The sequence below is a fragment of the Lepus europaeus genome, chromosome 1 (genome assembly GCF_033115175.1).
Source record: "Lepus europaeus isolate LE1 chromosome 1, mLepTim1.pri, whole genome shotgun sequence".
In the NCBI taxonomy this organism is placed as follows: Eukaryota; Metazoa; Chordata; class Mammalia; order Lagomorpha; family Leporidae; genus Lepus; species Lepus europaeus.
In genome coordinates this window covers 133,134,224-133,156,624 of record NC_084827.1, presented here as the reverse complement: position 1 = coordinate 133,156,624, position 22,401 = coordinate 133,134,224, and the positions used below count along the sequence as shown (strand labels likewise).

At 43.0% G+C, this 22,401-nt stretch overlaps 1 long non-coding RNA gene across 3 annotated transcripts in view; it reads left to right on the top strand.

The window, feature by feature from the left end:
• Window positions 1–1,976: 1,976 nt before the first annotated feature.
• LOC133758024 (uncharacterized) overlaps window positions 1,977–22,401 on the top strand; it is a 35,009-nt gene continuing 14,584 nt past the window's right edge. For 2 of the 3 annotated variants that reach the window (XR_009865752.1, XR_009865753.1), the window contains exon 1: window positions 3,151–3,428. This is a non-coding gene — a long non-coding RNA (uncharacterized LOC133758024). Of the gene's footprint in view, window positions 2,156–3,150; window positions 3,429–22,401 lie in introns of those variants that run through there. The other variant, XR_009865754.1, reaches the window with a different exon arrangement.

Here is a 22,401-nt window from a genome sequence, read left to right as displayed (position 1 = left end):
ATTTCACCATATGCTTATTAATAAATCCCCAATATTAATAAGCCCAAGAGGGTTCTTGCCTAATATTTAGAGAATTCTAAATACCGGCACAGATAAACGAGGCAGCATGGTACATTTTAAGCTTTTATTTAGTGTGAATGGTGCATAGGAGAGTGAGAGCTTTATTTAAGAGAGAGAGGTAAGTATGGGTTCATACTGAGCACCAGGAACCAGCCACTGTGGAGGAGCATCTAGGCCAGGAAGCCCAGGGCAGGTGGCCCGAAGGCCACGTGCCCTGGGGGCGCAGGGCTACAGCCAGCTCCCTCCTGGCAAGAGGCCAGGGAAGAAGAGAAGGGCCGGACACACCATGTCCCAGGCCTTTAACCCACTTCCAAAAGGGAGTGGTTAATTAACCTGATTGGCTGGTGGGGCCCCAGGTGAGGCCAGGTAGGTGGATGAGGTCACACAGGGGTGTGGTGAAGGTACTAAGTAGGGCATGAGGTCACACAGGGGCGTGACGAAGGCGTGGTCTTCCAACTCACAAACCTAATTAATTTTAACCTCTATGCCTGCCTACTTCAGAGCAGCCGGGACAAAAACCAGTGCCCATATGGGACGCCGGCACTGCAGGTGGCCGCTTAACCCACAATGCCACAGCACCGGCCTCTGGGTATTCTTTTGGTCTTGTGTTCATTTTTGTCATTTTCAAAAGGTATAAAAGAATGTGTATATTTATGAGCTTTATTACTCTGACAAAACCCTTGCCCATGACAATGCTCAATTGGCTACTTCCAATTCATCTATGAAATAGAAACTATTAAATTGGTTAGAAGTTATATTTTATATAGTTTGTTGAGACCATGCAAGGGGCAAGAATAACAGGCACTGCAAGGTAGCGGAATGAGCCTTGTTTGCAAGGAAATAGAGGGTTCCAGAGTGAAGTGTCAGTTTGTTCCAGAGCATGAAAGAGCACAATGAAAAACAGAGCATGGCGCAGGCGGTTAGCTTAGCGATTGGATGCTAAGTCCTGGTCCGAGTGCTCTAGCTCCTTCTTCCTGGTTTCAGCTTACTGTTAATGCAGACCCTTGGGGGTAGTGGTGATGGTGATGACTCAAGTAACCGGGTTCTAGCTACCCATAGGGAGAACCTGGCTCCTGGCTTCAGCCCAGTCCAGTCCAGCCCAGTCCATTTGGGAAGTGAACCAGTAGGTGGCAGCTTTGTCTGTTTCTGTCTGCTTGTCTTTCAAATAATACAAAAAATGTGAATACAAATTTCACTACCGCGGCGGCCATTGGAGGGTGAACCAACGGCAAAAGGAAGACCTTTCTCTCTGTCTCTCTCTCTCACTGTCCACTCTGCCTGTCCAAAAAAAAAAAAAAATTTTTTTTTTATTTGGAAGGCAGAGAAACAGAGAGAGATGGAGAGAGATCTCCCAGACATTGATTCACACCTCCCCCAAATGCCCACAACAGCCAAAGCAGGGATCCAGGAGCTCAATCTGGGTCTCCCACATGGTTGGCAGGGCCCCAAGTATTCAAGCCATCACTTGCTCCCTCCCAGGGTGTGCACGAGCAGGAAGCTGAATTGGAAGTGTTAGATAGGAAGTCAGAAATTGAGCCTCTGTGTGTGTGAGAAGGGCCTGAAGACCAGCACCTACTATGGAAGCTCCAGAAGCCCAGCATCTTGCACTTCAGAGTCCTGCTCAGACCCTGATGACCTCCCAGGTGGTCCCAGCCCTCCCCTCCCCCACAACCTCCCAGGAGAATTCTCTCCTCAGGACCAAATGGGTTACCTGATAACAAGGGGCAATCAAACCTTCACAGAGGCCCTAAGGGAAGCCTCTCTGCTCTGCCGTGTGCCAGAAAATCTGGGGAAGAATCTGTTAATTTTCACCCAACAAACCCTTCCAGCTTGGACTCTCCATCCTTTGTCCTGGAGGAGAGGGGGGAGGTGGGTAAACAGACTCCCTTAACAACCTAGGGAGTCCAGGGGCCAGCGCCATGGCTCCCTTGGTTAATCCTCCGCCTGCAGCACCGGCATCCCATACGGGCGCCGGGTTCCAGTTCTGGTTGCTCCTCTTCCAGTCCAGCTCTCTGTCTCGTGCCTGAATTATTTCTCACGTGAAGACAAGAACCCCATGGCTTCCACGGCCTTCCCTCTGGTGACAGAAGCAGAGGTAGGACTCTCAGCCGGTCACTCCAGGGTGGGATGCGGGTGTCCCAATCACTACACCAAATACCCACTTCCAAACAAAAACGTAGTAATTTAAAAAAGAGAGTAGAACAAGTGGAAGTTTTGAATAAAGCTCCTTTTATCTGCCCTGCTTTATAATATCAAGCTCTGACTAGAAACTATGAAATATGTTAGAATTTTGGCCAAGTACATTCAGCATTTTTTTTTTTTTTTGACAGGCAGAGTGGATAGTGAGAGAGAGAGAGACAGAGACAAAGGTCTTCCTTTTTGCCATTGGTTCACCCTCCAATGGCCGCTGCGGCCAGCGCATCTCGCTGATCCGAAGCCAGGAGCCAGGTGCTTTTCCTGGTCTCCCATGCGGGTGCAGGGCCCAAGGACTTGGGCCATCCTCCACTGCCTTCCCGGGCCACGGCAGAGAGCTGGCCTGGAAGAGGGGCAACCGGGATAGAATCCGGCGCCCCAACCGGGACTAGAACCCAGTGTGCCGGCGCCGCAAGGCAGAGGATTAGCCTGTTAAGCCACGGCGCTGGCCACATTCAGCTTTGAAGGCTTCACAAGACATCTATTTCGAAGAGACCTTTACTGCCAACTGTAAACGAAGCACTAAGATTTGGCGTTTGCTCCTTTAACCCACCTCCTGGCTTCCTTCTCAAACCCTAGCTAGCGGTGCACCTCCCTGGCTAGTGTGATGCCATCCTACACCAGGGTTCAGAGGTAGCGGTGAGGCGGCCTGCATACCTGAGTGCCCAGTGCGTTAGTCGTCCTTGTACCCCCACCGTGGACCGCAGGATCCCGCAGGCAGAGCAGGAGCTCGGGTTAATGTTTGAATCGACTCTGTGACTCACCGTCACGTCCGCACGGGGGTGCCCGCTCGGTTGCCCCCATTTGAACGTGGATCTGGCTCTGTAGGCTTCTGTTTGCTCACAGGGGCCGCTGGAGATGATGCAATACTGAACCCAGTGAGTGTAATCAGTATAGGAAGCTGTGAAGGCTTTTTGCAAGGTGCCTTCAAGCTTGGTCTTTTGTTCAGGTTTTCCCATGCGCTTATATTCCACCCGTCAGCTGCTGTAAAGCCTGTAGTGCTTGAAGTCACACACCAGGGTTGGCTAGTGTCCTGTGTGCGCCTGCCTGGCTCGCACAGGCTCACCTGCAGCCTGGCATACAATGAACTAGGCTGTTCTTCCTTTGCTCAGGGCGTGGAGATCAGGCGCCTTTGGATCCTGAAGCTCTTGTGCAGGACAGAGGCTGCCGAGGAGGTGAGTGAGGCCCCTGGGGTGCAGCGGGGAGCAGGGTCCTGCCAGGGAGTGCCTCTTTACATGTCCCATCCTTGGCAACTCACACGCCTCACCCTAGCTCAGCTATCCCGCCCGCTGGATTTGAGACATCATTGTTGGTGGTTCTGTTGTACAGCGTAGCGGTCAGTGTGGCTCTGCGTGGCACCCAGGAAAGTTGATTTCTATGCTGCCCAGGTCTGCTGTGTCTTTACATGGCTGACATCTGGAAAAAGGGTGGGTCAATGTTATCTGAGTTTCTGGAACCTTACCATATGGGCATCCTTGTCCACCTACTTTCCCAAAGCCAAGGACACACTCAAAATAGTTTGGTTTACATATTGAAGAAGCACAATTGAATTATAACTCTCTGTGTTAGTTAGGTCACAGTACGTGCTGAGTCAGTTAAATAAAGTAGCCAGGAAATGTTTGGTTTCAGAGGAACTGCAAGTATGGTTACGCATTCATAGTTACCCAATTTGCATTTAGATATGCCCCCCTGAGTGAATCAATAAAGTATAAATGACATACAATTAGTGATAGCTGTTTATATATTTGTGTGATGTTTTCCTATCTAGAATGGTCTTATTATAATACAGAATTCTTCACAGTGAGGTGTTTTTACCCAGCTCTGGCTGTTTAACAAATTGTTAAATAAGTTGTTTAATAAAGTTTAACAAACTAGTTCATCAAAATCTGTTTAAGTCCGCAAAGTAACTCTGCCTTGGGCTAGGTGGAAGAGTCTTTTTTTTTTTTTTTTTTTTTTTTTTTTGGACAGGCAGAGTGGATAGTGAGAGAGAGAGAGTCAAAGGTCTTCCTTTGCGGTGGGTTCACCCTCCAATGGCCGCTGCGGCCTGCGCATCGTGCTGATCCGAAGCCAGGAGCCAGGTGCTTCTCCTGGTCTCCCATGGGGTGCAGGGTTCAAGCACTTGGGCCATCCTCCACTGCCTTCCTGGGCCATAGCAGAGAGCTGGCCTGGAAGAGGGGCAACTGGGATAGAATCCAGCGCCCCAACCAGGATTAGAACCCGGTGTGCCAGCGCCGCAAGGTGGAGGATTAGCCTGTTAAGCCATGGCGCCGGCCTAGGTGGAAGAGTCTTAATTTCTTTTTCTTTTTTTCTTTGTGAAGCAACATGCTGGGAAAATACTATTTGTTTTATTACAGTGTAAGAAGCTAGTCAGCTCAGTTTGCCTGTATTTGCCCGGAGGGTCTGTGGTTTTGATTATAAGAACATTGCAGTGCGGAGGTCGTTGGTTTGTCCCAGTAAAACAAAACAAAACAGCACATGGGTATGTGTGTGCATTAGTTCTCATCTGTTTTGTAGTGAGGCTGGGTGAACAAGGCTGGGTTGAAATTCTGGGTGACCTAAGCCACGCCTCCTGTGGTTCAGTGTTAGCCCGCAGGTGTGGCTGCCTCTGTGGCTGTGGCTGTGGCCCAGGCCCCTTGAAAGAAAGGACCGGGGCTGGCTTTGTGCAGAATGCATGCAGGGAGCAGGGGAGGAGGGAAGCTGGACAGTTAGATTTGGGAGACTATTCTGGTTGAAGAACCAGGACATATTGTTATAATAATAATTAGTACCACCTGTATGAATATTTCAACTGCTTAAGATCTGACTGAGAGGCAAGTTAATGAAGACAAAACCCAACTAGGTAGGGTTCCCCGGGAATATAAATCAATAACTGGGGCTTCTTTCCCGAGGCACATGGTTTAAAGTGTTTAATTCAACCCTTTAAAGAAACTTCTGGGGCCAGTGTTGTGGCATAGCAAGTGAAGCCGCCACCAGGGACACCAGCATCCCATGTGGGTGCAGGATTGAGTCTCAGCTGTTCCACTCCCGTTCTAGTTCCCTGCTAATGGCCTGGAAAAAAGCAGTGGAAGACAGATCAACTGCTGGAGGCCCTGCCATTCACATGGGAGACCTGGATGAAGTGCCCGGCTTTGGCTAGGGTCATCTGGGGAGTGAACCAGCGGATGGAAGATTTCTCCCTCTCTTTCTCTCCCTCTGCTTGTGTAACTCTTTCAAAATAAATAAATAAATCTTTGTAAAACACAAACTCTTCCATAGACTTGAAAATTTCGATCTCATAAGACCCTAAACTATTTTTCCATTTTCCATGTATTCAGTTCAGGAATTCTTTTATTAATAAATTTTGTTTTCTTGAAGAACATGAACTATTTAATGAATTTCCAAAGCATAGTAACTACAATATGTTCCTTGTGCTTTACAAGGAAGGTTACGTGTTAAAGGACAAACAGTAGAGAGTTAGCAGGAAAAAGGTGTCCTTATTGGGAACCAAATCCACTAAAACCGGCTCTCTGGCCAGTGTCAGTTTATGGGCCTTTATTAGACTGATAAGCTCCCTCAGTGTGATAAAAGTTTCAGAAATTTGCATTTTTTATGTCTACCTGATGGAATAATGACGTAAGCCTCAGCCCTTCTCCCTCATTGCCCAAAATAGATAAACACCGGAATGTATTCCTTGCCCTTGAAACTCAACTGGGTCTCACACCCTATCGCCTTCATACCCCACGCCTTACAGCCACCTGAAAGACCAGTTGCTCTGAACATCTGAAAGACCAGTTCCAGGAATTCCCTTCTGCCTGCTGCCCCCTCCCCCACCCCCATCCCCAGCCCTCCTAAAATATAAAAAAGGCCCGGCCCCTAGGGTCAGGGCTTCCTGCCACGTGTTCCATCAGTGTGCACGAGGGCAGTTGGCCACCCATCTCTACAAATTTATTTTCTCTGAATGAATTCGGTCTGGCTGTAAATTCGTACACTGCCTCCTCTCTATTCTGTGCCTCTTTTCCTAATACTTTTGGTGCCCCATGTGAGGAGTCACCAATCTGTAATTCTTTTCCTAACACTACCTATTTTTGATTCTGAAGTTAGAATTTCTGATGAAAACATATCCCTACTGATAAAATGCAATGATATTAACAAAAATTCCATGGCATCCCATTGATTGCTTTTTGTGGTAGATAGGACATGATTCTGAACCCCAGAAGAAGTAAATTCTACTCTAAAAGTATGGAATGTAAACTTTTAAACTTGATATAGTGTCAATTCAGTGAAACATTGAGCAAGTTCTAAGAGCTCTGTGCCTCAGTTTCCCTGTTAGTAAAACAAGGGTAATAATGAGTACCTGCATTATAAGAGTGTTATGAAGCTCTCCAAAGGAGTCCGTCAACATAGCTAGGCTAACAAGGAGAAAGATAAACTAATATTGCAACTCCATTGAATGTAGAATAAACAAGCATAACTTGTTAATAAACTTTATAGGAGTTAAGAATTTTAAAAGATGCTCCATAATTAAAGTTCTCCTTCCTCTTTTTATTTTTTAAGATTATTTATTTATTTATTTGAAAGGCAGAGTTTCAGAGAGGCAGGGGCAGAGGCAGGGGGAGAGAGAAGTCCTCCATCTGCTGGTTCACTCCCCAGATGGCCACAATGGCAGGAGCTGAGCCAACCAGAAGCTAGGAGCCAGGAGCTTCTTCTGGGTCTCCCACGTGGGTGCAGGGGCTCAAGGACTTGGGCCATCTTCTGCTTTCCCAGATCATAGCAGAGAACTGGATCAGAAATGGATCAGGGCCGGTGCCGTGCCTCAATAGGCTAATCCTCCGACTAGCGGCGCTGGCACACCGGGTTCTAGTCCTGGTTGGGGTGCCGGATTCTGTCCTGGTTGCCCCTCTTCCAGGCCAGCTTTCTGCTGTGGCCCAGGAGTGCAGTGGAGGATGGCCCAAGTGCTTGGGCGCTGCACCCACATGGGAGACCAGTATAAGCACTTGGCTCCTGCCTTCGGATCAGCGAGGTGCGCCGGCCGCAGCGCGCCAGCTGTGGCGGCCATTGGAGGGTGAACCGATGGCAAAGGAAGACCTTTCTCTCTGTCTCTCTCTCTCACTGTCCACTCTGCCTGTCAAAAAAAAAAAAAAAAAAAGAAAGAAAGAAAGAAAGAAGCGGATCAGCAGGGTATCAAATTGGCACCCATATGGGATGCTGGCACTGCAAGCAGTGGCTCTACCCACTACGTCAGCACCAACCCCCCCTTCCTCTTTAGGAAGACACTTATCCTAAGGCTAAAGTGTCAAAGGGTATAAAAATTTTGGGGCTCATGTTAATCTTGTCAGGGTGCTGCTGCTGCTTAAATGCTGCTTAAATTTTGCTATGTGAACAATATTGCTCTTGCCTTGATTCTTATTTATTTCTTTGATGAATATTCATATGTGTGTAAAGTACAATGTGACATATGTGTACATATCATATATGTGCATGGCATATACATGATACATACACATCTCTTGTGTATAGTGGAGAGGCTAAATCAAACTAATTAACAGACTCCTCCCTTCACATAATTATCATTTTTTGTGGTGAAAACTCTTAAAATCTATTCCATTAAAACTTGCAAAGTGTGCAAGAGAGTCATGAGTCACATAACAAGGCATTTTACATTCTGAAAAATAGAGGCAATTTTGCCATCATATGAACATAGTCTAACTTACCCAAATCAGTATGGAAGAGCCTATTACACACCTAGGCCGTATAGTATACATTGTACACAATATGGTCTACTGCTTCTAGGGCCATGATGAACAAAACAAATGAGATGAAATAAAGCATGAAAAAATATTATGCAATGAAGAAATGTAGTAAACATGAGCTATATGAGGCTGCTGCTGCTATAAACTGGGTTACTATTTTATAGGAAAACTTTTATTATAGGTAGAAGGAACACATTCTAAAATAATGTTAATATAAGAGTATAGTAAATACATAAACCAGTCTCAGTCATTTAGTATCATGATCAAGTATTATGTATTGTACATAACTGTATGTGCTATGCTTTGATGCCACTGGCAACACAGAAGCTTTGTTCACACCAGGATCAGCACACACATTAGTAATGCATTGTGCCACACTATTATGCTGGCTGTGAGGTCAATGGACAAGAGGAACATTTTAAACTCCATCATAATCTTATGGGACCAGTGTGGTGTATGTGGTCTGTCATTGATTCAAACTTTGTTATGGGGGCATGAATGTGTATCATCATTAACTATGGTGACCACACAGTATGATAAATTTTTGAATGGATTCTTTCTATGCAAGTGAAATTTTGTATCCTTTTATCAACATTTCTAATCCCACCTCTCCCCACTGCCCTGCAACCATCATTCTGCTCTGCCTGCATCATGGGTCTTCAAAAAGTTCAAAGAAAATGCATCTTGTAAATGCACTGTGTATAGATTTCCATTTTTCTACAGCAGATGAATTTATCTTTTAATTTCACTTTTTTGTGAACTTTTTGAAGGCCCCTCAAATGAGTTCAACATTCTTTAAAATTCTATGAAGAAGTCAGATCATGAAGTGTTTGTCTTTCTCTGTATGCTTATTCCCCTTAACATAATGTTTTCTGGACACTCTAGATTTCCATTTGAATCTCAGTTGCCCATTGGAGCTTGCCGTCAACCATTGTTGGAGTAAATGCACCACTTCAGTTAGCAAATGGGATGAATCAGGGCTACTTTCCTTCCTCCTCCCCTCTACCTCACAGAAGGCAGTTGTCAAACATTACTAGCATACCACTGCTCAGAATATAATTTAAAAATGAAATAAAGAGCTATGTATAGGGAAATATTCATCATCGTAGTATCAGAACCAATTTGCAACACCTGAAATTTTCAGAAGACCAAAAATACTTTAAAAATTAAATCATGGTCAGGACTGGTTGATAACTTAATAGCTTTATCTCTATGAAATGCTGTACAGTCATTATAATAAACATAAGATATCTAGGTACAGGCAGTAGTGTAGATATATAAAATAACATCGAGTAAAGCTATCATAATTATGTGAAGATTATTGATTTAAAGGGATACAAATTGGAAAAGATCTCAGAAAAAAGCTTTAGAACTTGTTTAAGTGAAAGCATATATCCAGAAATTTGTTTCCAATGTCCTCACTGGCTTACTTGCTGTGTGAACTAGAGCAAATTAGTTAGACATTTTATGCCTGGTTTTCTCCTTCAGAAAATGGGTATAATAATTCCTACTTTTATTTTATTTCTTAGTCAAAATAGACTTTTTTTTTTGCCATTCCTACTCAATCTCTAAATGTTGGAATTAAGATTATTTATAAGTTTTTCTTTCTCTTTTTTAAAAACTATTTTATTTATTTATTTGACACAGTCACAGACAATGAGAGAGAGAGAGAGAGACAGAGAGAAAGGTCTTCCCTCCACTGGTTCACTCCCCAAATGGCCACAAGGGCCAGAGCTATGCCATTCTGAAGCCAGGAGCAGACACTTCCTCCTGGTCTCCCAATGCGGGTGCAGGGACCAAGAACTTAGGCCATCCTCCACTCCCTCCCGGGCCACAGCAGAGAGCTGGCCTGGAAGAGGGGCAACCGGGACAGAATCTGGCACCCCGACCAGGACTAGAACCGGTGCCCACATGGGATATCGGCGCCGCAGGCAGAGGATTAACCTAGTGTGCCACAATGCCGGCCCCAATTTTTCCTCTTTTTTTAACCTGCATTCTGGTCTAGGATAATCTCACCTATGTTCATGGCTTCTAATCTATCTAAATTCCAATAGGCCAATGTCATTCTGCTCATACCTCTCTTCTGAGATTTAGACCTGTTGTATACAAATCCTGACTTGGCTTTTCAACATATGGTCTTACAAGCATCTTGTTAACATATCCCAAATTGGACTTTGTTCAATCTCAAAAATCTCTTTCATTCTTCTTCACATCAGTAAACAGCGCCTGCTGCCTCCCAGGATGTGCATTAGCAGGAAGCTGGAATTGGAAGCAGAGCTGGGACTTGACCCCAGACATGCTAATCTTTACCAGCGTGCCAAATGCCGGCTCCTGTAACCCAAATTTTATAAGCTACTTGCAGCTTTTGTGTTGTTATAATTAGTGGAGTTAAATAAAACAATATGTAGAAGGGATGAAAAAAGACAAAAGAGAATAGGCCATAAAGGCACAGAGATTGTAAATCATTATTATTGTGCAACTGGAAAGCAATTTAATTCTGAGTTTCTGCATTGACTAGTAAAAGGATTATGCAAACAAATATTTTAGGATCTTAGTGCAGAGTGAGATAATATAATTTTGTCAGATATTTCTATTGCTATTTTGAATTTGTTTTTTTCTAATATAAAATTTAGTTTTATAACAAATTAAAAGGTCATGGGAATGATATTGTTTGAACAAAAAGTGATTTATTTATTTTTAAGATCAATTGTTTATTATGGATTGTTATCAAATGAAATAATTGGAAAAGTCAAGTTGTTTAATGTTAATTTTTCTACTTTGGAAGCAAAACATGAAGCTACACTTAAGCAACCATCACAAGGAACTTTTATCTATTCTGATGAAGCCATTGCAAGGCAGTTAGGGATGGTCAATGCAAGTGCAATTGAAGGGATGTGCTTTCATACTTGGCATTTGAACATGAGCATATGAGTAATGAAAGGGTGAACTATTCTTGTATTTGAACTGGTCTTGTTTGTAGAAAATTGAAAAATCATGGGAAAACTCCAATTTTGGAGCCAGCATGTTTTATATCACAAAAGCTGATTTAAACTACAGTTAAATTTACTAGGAACCTGCCAGTATAGGCCAGGTGCTGATTTAAGAGCTTCAAATGTGCCTGGTAATGAGACCATAAAGGTAAGTGTGGTTAGTATCATCTCCATTTCACAGATAAGGATAGAAAAGGGCTAACTTGTCTAACTCTGTGTGGTCATTAATTTGTATGGGTAGGGCATGAACTGAGGCAACCTGGCTTGAGGGCCTATACTCCTAATAAGCTATCCAGTTTTTTCCCCCACTGTCTTTGGAATTCAACTAAAAACTAATGATAAAACTGCACAAAGAAGGTTTTAGGGGAACTATGCAGCAGGTGATTTCTGGTTGCCTCCTCTCTTTATTCTTTTTCCTCTGTAGTTCACTTTTTGAAGGAGGAATCAAAGTTTTTTTTTATGTTGCTTCTGAAAAGGTTGCAGAATATTCTGTGATTACTATATACTCACCCAGGGTATTTGTAAGAGTTGTTTATGATTGAAAACTAATATTTGATCTTTAGTAACAAGTGAGCATTATAAACCACATGACCATATGATGATATCAATAGATGTCAAAATCTAGCCCATTGAAGAAAAGAGTATGATTGTATGCATCTCTATCCACGTGGTTTGAGTCACATTTAACTTATGAATATGGGAAATGTGATGGAAACAGTTTTGTTTTTCATTTAGAACTCAAGAAAAATTTCCCAACCTTTAAGTTATAAAACTGAAGCACTCCTATCTTTATTGCCTGGCAAAATGACTGGAGTTCAGCAGGCATTCAAAGGTTCATTGAATTCAATTGAAATCAGTTTTGCTGCCATTGAAAACCATTTCATGATTTTGTTAACTGAATTTCCTGTGATAAATGATCAATGAGCAAGAACAATTCTTGGCCTTCATGTCACCTCTATATTATTAGGCCATGTGGCCTTGAACAGACCATGAATACTTTTGGTATGATTGATCTATGATGAGTGCATTCCAGTATTCTCTAGGACTTGTGATCCATATTCTTCTTGGGCACTTGAATGAATTTCTTTACCTGTCAATGTTGGGATGAGCTTAGGAACTTAGGAAGGCCTCAAATGTTAGCTAGCCAGAAAAAAAATTTTGTATGAGATAGGCAGTATTACTCTGCAAAAGATCTGCTTAAAAAGATAACATAACTCAAAAATGTGAGCCCTGTAGTTAAAATAAAATTTTCTGGAGGTGGCGCTGTGGCTTAACAGGCTAAGCCTCCGCCTCTAGTGCCAGCATCTCTTATAAAAGCCGGTTCATGTCCCTGCTGCTCCTCTTCTGATCCAGCTTTCTGCTTGTGGCCTGGATAGGCGATGGAGGGTGGCCTGGGTGCTTGGGCCCCTGTGTCTACATGGGAGGTCTGGAGGAGGCTCCTGGCTGCTGGCTTCAGATTGGCCCAGCTCTGGCCAGTGGGGCCGTTTGGGGAGTGAACCAGCAGATGGAAGACTTTTCTGTCCCTCCCTCTCTGTCTGTAACTCTGCCTCTCAAATAAATAAATAAAATCTTAAAATTTTCTAATGGTCACATTAAAAAAGTAAACAAAAACAGCTAACACAATTTTCAGCAGCATATTTTGTTTAACCCAATATATCCGAAAACATTTCCATTTACCATGTAACCAATAGAAAATTATTAATGATATATTTTACATTTTTCATATATTTTCAAAATCCATTGTGTATTTTACACTTACAGCACATCTCAATTCAGACTCATTCTTATTCAAGGACTCAGTTGCTGCATGTACCAGTGGCCAAGGATGTTGGGCGGTACAGTTCTAGACTTGATGACTTAATAAAAGAATACGAAAGAATGTCTGCCATTATGGTGTGAAATCTGAATGATGGCCAAATAAGCCTTGAGATGATTCACAAGAACATCCATGCAGTAGAACTTTTCCCATCTAGATTTGTAGAATGTGTGAGCTGGATAAGGTAATCTGTGAGGGGTCTTCCACTTCTGATTCTGATGCTGTGGTTCTGTCAAAGTCCTTTGCATAGGAAAGCAACTTGACACTGGTAGGTAGGTGACATGTAGTCACTTGACTACATGGATGTCCTGTCTCAGTCCCTAAAAGATTTAAGGTAGAAACTGAGGAAAGAAGGAAAAATGGAGGAGGGGGGAAGGAAGAAGGGTGAGAGGATAAAGGGAGTGAAAAGAAGGACAGAGCGGAGAGGAAAGTAATAGTGGAAGACAGAGGAGCGAAGGGAAGAAGGGTAAAAGACAACCGGAGAAAGGTCAAGTCTTGGAAATGTCTGTCTCATCAGATTAATTGGTAATGTTTTCAAGTATCAAGCAAACTTACAAACAGAATTCTTAGCTGTTGGCTGCAGTAATGTTTTAGCTACACAAATATATTCTAAATGCAGGTCATGTTTCAAGAACCCTATAGACTGTGTACTTATTTACATGTGGCACAGACCCAACAGAGCTTGAGTTTTATGATCACAGTCCTCTAAACTATAAAGTTCACATCACTGGGAGAATGACAAAGCACAAAACCTGCAATTAGCTTGCTGGGTTTTCTCATTGATGATATAAAAAGGGATCATGTCAATGTCAGTATATTCCAACTTGTTAATTTTATCTTTATAATTTAAGTGAAATCTCTTAGTAGTTTAAGAGGTACTCTGTTGAAACCCCCTTAATTAGAACAGAGTGGTGGTTGGTCTACTTTTGGGTGAATTTCTAGTTTGGGGTTGAATTGGGAGATAAATCTCCAGAGGGCAAAGTGGAAAAAGGATGTGCCTCCTGTGATGAACAAAAAGAATTTTCCATGGAGCTTTCATGTCAGTGGAGCTAAGACTCTGACCTTGATCATACATGGTTGTCTGTTGGAATATGAGTCACTTGACCAAGAGAAGGTACATCCCCAGCACGTGCTTATGGTGGGTGATTTCATCTGCTCTGGTGGCTCCTATTATTGTCTCTCCTCTGACAATTCTCAGCTTGTAACTTGAGTCCAGGTTTCTGTTTCAAGTCTCAGACCAGTTTGACTCAAGGCCTTTACGTGGTTGACTCACAGGTGTTTCGCACTGAGTATGTTCCAGACTGGACTGATTGTCTCTCCCTGGAACTTGCTTCTCCTCCAGGATTCCTTATCAGTAAATGCAATGGCCATCCACCCAGTTACTTGTCTGAAACCTTGACTCATCAAATGCCTGTACCTCCTGCAGCCCAGACTCTGTAGTTTCCTCCAGTGAAGTTGTTCATTCTGCCCAACTTTCTCCCTCTCTTTTTCTTAAGGATTTTTAAAAATTTATTTGAAAGCCAGAGTTATGGAGGTGGGGGAGATTAGAGAGAGAAAAAAAAGAGAGAGAGAATATTCCACCTGCTGGTTCATTTCCCAAATGGCCACATTGTCCAGGGGTTGGACCAGGCCGAAGCCAGGAGCCAGAAGCTTCTTCTAGGTCTCCCATGTGGGTGCATGGGCCCAAGCACTTGGGCCATCTTCCATTACTTTCCCAGGCTATTAGCAGAGAGCTGGATCAGAAGTGGAATAGCTGGGACTTGAACCAGCACCCATGTGGGATGATAGCACTGCAGATGGCAGCTTAACCTGCTATACCACACCACTGGCCCCTATGCTTAACATTTTCTACTCTCCTCCCATTGCTAGTTGAGTCCATCACATTTCCCCTGATCATTGCAACAGCCTGTTTTTACTGTTGGAATTTCAGGCACCTCTGGACTCCAAGCCATGTGGGAACTCTTGGGAAATTTTTTAAAAAATTATTTGAGAGACACTGTAGAGGATTCCAAGATGATAGTATAGGTAGGGAGCTTACTGCTCTAGTCTAAGGGAAAACAGTAAAAAAAATAGTGAAGAAAGTCCAATCTCAGGGGAAAGTTAGGGAGAAAACTGCAGAGGGAACTCCACACAAATTAGAGGGAAATTATAGATCTATGTGGAGGGTATGGATGTGTACAATTCAGGACCCCAGCAGAGAGCCTCAGCATCAGCTTTTGAGAGTAAAGTGAGACCAGACTACAGCAGCCCAAGCCACTGGTGATAAAGTGTGAATTTGGCCTGGAACCCTGTGAGGGACAGTGTACTTGCTAATATTTATGGAAAAATGGCAGGGCTGAGTCATTACTTATCAATAGTCACCTTGAATGTAAATGGCCTCAACTCTCCAGTTAAAAGACACAGACTGGCTGAATGGATTAAAAACAAAACCCATCTATTTGCTGCCTACAAGAAATACATCTCACCAACAAAGATACACACAGACTGAAAGTGAAAGGATGGAAAAAGATGTTCCATGGTAACAGAAACCAAAAAAGAGGTGGTGTACCCATCTTAATATCAGACAAAATAGACTTTAACACAAAAACTGTTAAAAGAAACAAAGAAGGGCACCATATGATGGTTGAGGGATCAATTCAAAAGGAAGATGTGACTATAACAGATATATATGCACCTAATTACAGGGCATCTGGCTATTTAAAAGAAATGTTAATGGACCTGAAGGGAGACAGACTCCAATACAATAGTAATGGGGGACTTCAACACCCTGCTTTCAGCAATGGACAGATCAACCAGGCAGAAAATCAGCAAGGAAACAACAACAGTTAATAGATAGTCTAGACCAAATGGAATTAATGGATACCTATAGAACTTTTCATCCTATAGTTGCAGAATACACATTCTTCTCACCAGTGCATTGAACTCTCTAGGATTGTCCACATACTTGACCATAAAAAAATGAAATCCTGTCATTTGCAACCAAATGGATGAAACTGGAAGACATCATACTTAATGAAATAAGCCAGTCTCCAAAGGACAAATACCATATGTTCTCCCTGATCCATGGTAGCTAGTAGAATACTGAAAAGGTAATCTGTAGAAGTAAAATTGACACTTTGAGATGCGATGACTTTGAACAGCTCTTGTCTCCACTGTTGAGGAACAATTTTTCCTTTTCATACTATTTGTTGAACTTTTTACTTAGTATAGAGTTAACCATATGTGTATAAATATAATTGAAAATAGATCTTAGTAAAGTATAAGAATGGGAATAGGAGAGAGAGAGGAAGAAGAAGGGTGGGAGGTTGGGTACAGTGGGAAGAATCACTATATTCTTAAAGTTGTGTTTGTGAAGTGCATGAAGTTTCCATACCTTAAATAAAAGGTTTTTGGAAAAAAAAAACAAAAAAATAAATAAATAAAGAGGGTGGAAATATGATACAAAAAAATATTTGAAAGGGGGAGATTGAGAGAGAGGGAGAAAAAGAGAGAGAGGAAAACAGAAATATCTCCCATGCACTGGTTTACCCTCAAATACTTGCAAAAGTTAGGATTAGGTTGGGCTGGGCTGAAGCCAGGACCTGGGAACTCAATATTTTTGTTGAATGCCTGCTATCTCTCAGCACCTTTGCTAGTTACTGGGGATACAGCAATTATATGAGAAACACAGTCCAAGCACATGTAGAAAGATAATCATTATATACAAATATTACATTATATGACAAATATGATAAGGACCACAAAGGAATACAGAGAGCAACAAGAATGCTGCATAAAGGACTTAACCTACTCTGGAAAAGCCTGGGGAGAGGCAGTGACAAGTTGGGTGAAATCTGATAAACAATTGGACTGAGTGTGTGTACTGGGGAAGAGTGAACAGCATATTAAGGTCTGGAGATTGAAAGAGCTCAGGATACACTCAGAAGAGAAAGAAGACCAAAAAGGCTGTAACTAGGAAGTAAAAGGGGAAACACAAGCAAGGGCCAGGCAGTCCCAAGTAGGAGAATTTCCTACTTACCCTCAGAGCACTGGGGAACCACTGAACACTGTAAGTGAACCAAATTTCATATTTCAAAGTTCCCTGGGGTGAGTGTTTGGCATAGAGACTGAGGCACTTTAGGTTGCCCATATCCCATCCCATATCAGAATGCCTGGGTTCACGTTCTGGGTCCACCACTAATTCTAGCTTCCTGCTAATGCACACCCTGGTAGGCAGCATCTGGTGGTTCAAGTAGTTGGGTGCTTGTCACCCATGTGGGAGCCTCCCTTTTTATATAAATGAGTAAATTGAAATTCAGAATTCCTAAGTGTTGGGACTGGTGTGTGGCATAGTGGGTAAAGCTGCCTCTTGCAATGCTGGCATCCCATATGGTGCTGGTTCATATCCTGTCTGCTCCAGTTCTGCTCCAGCTCCTTGGTGATGCACCTGGTGGAAGATGACTGAGGTGCATGGGCTCCTGCACCCATGTAGGAGACACAGAGAAGGCTTGAGACTCCAGGCTCCTGGCTTTGGCCTGGCCCAGCCCTGGCTGTTGTGGCTCTCTGGGGAGTGAACCAGCAGATGTAAGACCTCTCTTTCTCTCTCTGTCTCTCCCTTTCTCTAATTCTGCCTTTCAAATAAATAAAATAAATCTTTAGGAAAAAAAGAATTCCTAAGTGTCTTGTTCAACACAGTGAGTTTCTACATAGTGGTCCATTAGTAGAATATGTTTATATTAATAATAGGAAAAATGAAAATAGGTAAGGAAGTGGGCTGCTAAACCCCTGAAATCTATGCTTTCTTTCTCCAGGACTCCTAATTTCTTATTAAAATTTTTAATTTGGGGAGGGGTGAGCACACCCATCTACTGGTTACCTCCCCAAATGTCCACATAGCCCCTTTCACTAGTACAGAAACTGGGAGCTGGGAACTCAGCCCAGGTCTCCCATGTGGATGGCAGGAACCCCAATCATTCGAGTCCTCACTGCTGCCTCCAGGGTTTGCATTAGCAGGAGGCTAGAGTTAGGAGCGGAGCTCAGAATCAGATCCAGGCAGTGAAGGTGAGTACTTTAACTGGTAGGCCAAATGCCCACCTCTAGGATATGTAATTCTGATTGGCAATTGAATCTGAATATCTCATCAGAAAACTGGTAAAATATAACCTGGTACCTCATATTACTTTTTTCTTGACTCATCTGATCTTAAGAATCACCTTGGGTGGGAGTGGTGGCATTGTGGCCCAGCTGATTAAGCCACCACCTGCAGTGCTGGCATCCCATGGTGCAGCTGGTTTGAGTCCTAGCTTTTCCAGTTCCAATCCAGCTCCCTGCTAGTGCACCTGGGAAAGCAGCAGCAGATGTCCTGAGTGCTTGGGCCTCTGCTGCCCAGATAGGAGACCCAGATGGAGTTCCAGGCTCCTGGCTTAGGCCTAGCCCAGCCCTGGCTACTGCAGCCATTTGGGGAGTGAACCAGTGGTTGGAAGATCTCTGCCTCTGTTTCTCTCTGTCTTTCCCTCTATCTCTCTGTAACTCTGCCTTTCAAATAAATAAAAAAAAAAAATTTTTTTTTGGAAAAAAAAAAAAAGCCCAGTCCTGGATGACACTGACACTGCTTGTTTGGGGCCATCTTTAAAAAAAAAAATCACCTGGGGTGTTCATTGATCATTCTAACTAGCCCATTATCCTGGCTATTTCTATGCAATAAACCTGGAGCAGGGTCCAGGAATTGAAATGTCTAATAAGCACTCAAGTGATCTTATCCTCAGCTATGTTTAGGAATCATTGGCTTAGATGATGTCACAATTTCTACTTCCAGAGACGCCAGTAAAGAGGCCATAAAGCATGAACCTCAGCATGGTGATTTGTGTTTACTTCCAAGCGAGAACATCAGTGTCAAAGACCGTGATGCAGAAGTGAGCCAAAGTGTGCTGATAAGAAAAGGAGACCAGGAGTCTTGAAAGCTAAGAGCCAGCTAAGGGCCTCGGTTGGAAATGAGTTAGCAAAAAGCACGTGTGATGATGCTGTTGTCTCTATGGACATGACCTCAGATTGGGTGGGGCATCAGAAATAAAGATAACCCCCGGGGGCTCACATTTCCCTGAAACATTCCATTTCTACATCAGCAGGATTCTATGGAGTCTACTCAAAAGGACCTTCACTGAGCACGGTAAGCCAGGGTGAGATATAGTACCAGCAGGCAACAGATTTGTGATCCACCTGGGCAAACATGAAACTCCAGTGGCCACCAGAGAGTTAGAATTAATTAAAATTAATTCATTAAAGAATTAAAGTTAGAATTAGAGACTGTCAGGATCGTGAATGTCTTTAACTAGGAAGGCCTTGATGATAGTGAAAGAATGCTTGGGAGAGGGCACCAGCTTTAACTGAGCTGGGCCTAAAAGAATGGCCATGACTTTGACAGAGAGATACAGAGAAGGGAGGGCACTGACAAGCAAGGGAACCACAGACTGAAGGGCTCAGAGAATCCATATTCCCCTCAGTACATCTGTAGGATGTGAGGAGTTTGGTGAGGGGAGAAGACAGGGCATGACAAGGGGCAGAGACCGAGAGAAAGTGTGAAAGGACCTGAAGGTCAGTTGGTGAAATACAAATGTGATGCTTTGGGAGATAGGAACTCCTGAGTGTTTTCTATTAGTGAGGACGTTGGTGAGTGCAGCCACTGGTCTGGATTGGTCTGGCAGTGGGGTGCTGATGATCACATAGGAGGGCCAAGGCAGCATTCAGGGCGTGTGCTCCTGTGAGGACTAGGGCTGAGGTGGATTATCACAGAAATAGGAGAAGCCTTGTGGAAGAGCAGGAGAGGGAGGAGTTACAGACCTGAACACATCTGAAGTTCCAGAGTGTGATTTTAGAGTGACTCCATGTTGGCTATTTTCACACTGTGGGTGGGATTTCCCAGAAGTCTATTGCTCTGCATAGAACCACTGTGGCTCAGGGTAACAGGGCATCCTGTGTGGATTTCTGAGATCATATCCCAGCTCTGTGGAGGTGACTTTTGTGGTTTCCAACAAAGGTCCTTCTGTGACCCTGGCCTAGGGTGATGCCGTTTGATGCCTTTGTGGGTGAGAAGCTACGGGAGGGGCATGAGACAAAATTGCCCACATTAGAGAGGTGGTAATGCACAGTCAGGACATGGAGTCCTCTGAACTAGGGCCGGTTGGGTCACCTTAGATGACCTGGTAGGATCTCTGCATTGCCTTCTCCTTACCTGGAAAATAGAGATACCACCACTGGCATATTTATCATATTGTTTTTGAGGAATCAATCAAATGTTTGTAAAGAGTTTAGTGTGGTGACTCTTAATCAGGAATGATTTTATTTCCCAGTCATGACTAAAAAGGTGCCACTGTCATATGGTATGTGAAGGCCAAGGCTAATCTAAACATCATACAATGTATAGGACAGTCCCCCTCCCCCAATAAAGAACTATCTGGCCCCAAATGCTGACCATGCTGAAGTTGAGAAAGCCCAGTATAATGCTTGACACAGAGTAAGTGTGTGATATCTACATTTGTATGCAATGTATGCGAATGTATGCAAAACTATACTAAGTAGGTCACACTCATTTTCTACTTTAAGCCTTTCAGGATTCCAGGGGAAAATAGTTACTTTTTTGTATATACATTGTATGGGCAAAGAAACTGGGGTCTGAAAAGTTAAGTCACCCTTCCAGGCACAAGTGGCTCAGTGTGTGTGTGTGTGTGTGTGTGTGTGAAAATCTGTGTTCAGGCAGGTCAGACTCTATAGAGATCTGTTTTAATCACGATACTCTATTGTCAGTTCAATGAATGGCAGGTATTGTTATTATTAGACAGATTGTGACCTGTAATGAAGTCTGTGCTTACATTCATTGATAAATTAAACTTCTTGTCTCTTCCTGTTTTTTGAATGTGGAAGAGCCAAATAGAGGACTTATTGTGGCTATCATTCCACTGAAAGATTTTTGAATTATAACCATGGGGATGACAGTGGTAGCAATTAGAGCAAGACGTTAGTTTCTATTCTCCCTGAGATTCTTGTTGAAATGCAAATACTGTCCAGACTGTAAGAACTGTCTCCTACTGTTGACTTCCAAATTAGTCTGCAATTTCAGTTGATAGTGTTGGGAGTTTTTACTCCCTGATGCTGGAATGACTGATTGTGCTGACTGTTAAAATAAATTTCTTTATTTCACAGCCCTTGGATTTGGCACTAACAAGTGAAACATACAGATTTTATTACTTTCTGGATCTCTCAATCTACTTTGTTCTCATTGTCTGTAGGAAATCTCTAACTTGACTTTTTATGATAATAATAATATTCCCCTTATCTATGGGGGATACATCCCAAGATCCCCAGTAGACGCCTGCACCACAAGTAGTATCAATCCCTGTATACCAGTGCTATAATATCACAGCAGTTCATTTGATGACCAAGATGGCTACCAAGTGACAGATTGGTGGATAGTATATGTGAGTACAGTGTGACTACTCAGGACAAAGGGCTGACTTATGTTCTGGGTAGGACAGAGCTAGAGAGTGTGAAGTTTCTTTCTGCTACTTTAAAAGTGTGACTTGTTCATCTCTGGAAGTTTCCATTTAGCATTTGCAGGCTAATGGTGACCGTGGGCAACTGAAACTTCAGAAAGAGAAACTGAACTGTGAGTTGGATACCTGGAATCAGGAATTCATCTAAGTTTATTATATATTTTGCATTTGTAAAGGGTTTCCAGGTAAGTAATTGAAAGATTAGTATTCCTCTAGCTACATTGGGAGAATGTACAATAACCAAACTCTTAGAAAACTTAAAATTCAGTGAATTGACAAAAGACAAAAGGAGCTCCTTTAGAACAGCTGCAGAACAATTCACCTCCATGTGCAAAATAAAATAAAGGCAACTGGCCTCTTCTATGCTAGAGAGCACGAGTTGGGTGAATAGGGTGCAGATATATGGAGAGTGGCCCTGTAGTATGGCTATAGGATCCAGCAAGTCCTAGGTGATAGTAAGCTGGGGTGCAGACAAAGTAGGTACATGGTTAGTTTAGATGGTGTAGCAGAAGGACTGGGATCAAATCTTGGCTCAGGTTTACTAGATGCATCTCCTGGGGCAAGTGATTTGCACTTTAGACCCTTCGGTTTCCTCATTTGTAAAGTGGAGATAATCCTAATGGGTACTTCATAGGATTATTATGAAGATTAAATGAGTTATTATATCTATGGACTTGAAATCTAGGCAAATTTGGCTCTACATCTTGAACTATACATTTTCAAGCTATGGAAGTCTACAGTTGTCACTATTATTCTTCTAGGATTGTTGTTATGACATTGTCAGGTAAGGAGTGGATCCAGGAGATTCTGAAGAGGTCTTCTGAGGTTGGTACAGAAATCTAGTTATAAAAGCAGTGTTCATTAAGGTAGTAGCTTTAAAAGCAGGAATAAAGAGGAATCAATGACACAAAGGATCAAACACAAAAGACATTGTATGATGCAGATGCAGACAGTAGCTGTGTATTGAGGCTGGAGTGTGGCATGAAATGAAAGATAACAGGATTATGAGCGTGGGTACTCTGAAGTTGAGAGATGCCATTGGAAATAATATAGGAGTTCCCATTTTATTATGGGAAAAATGACAAGTT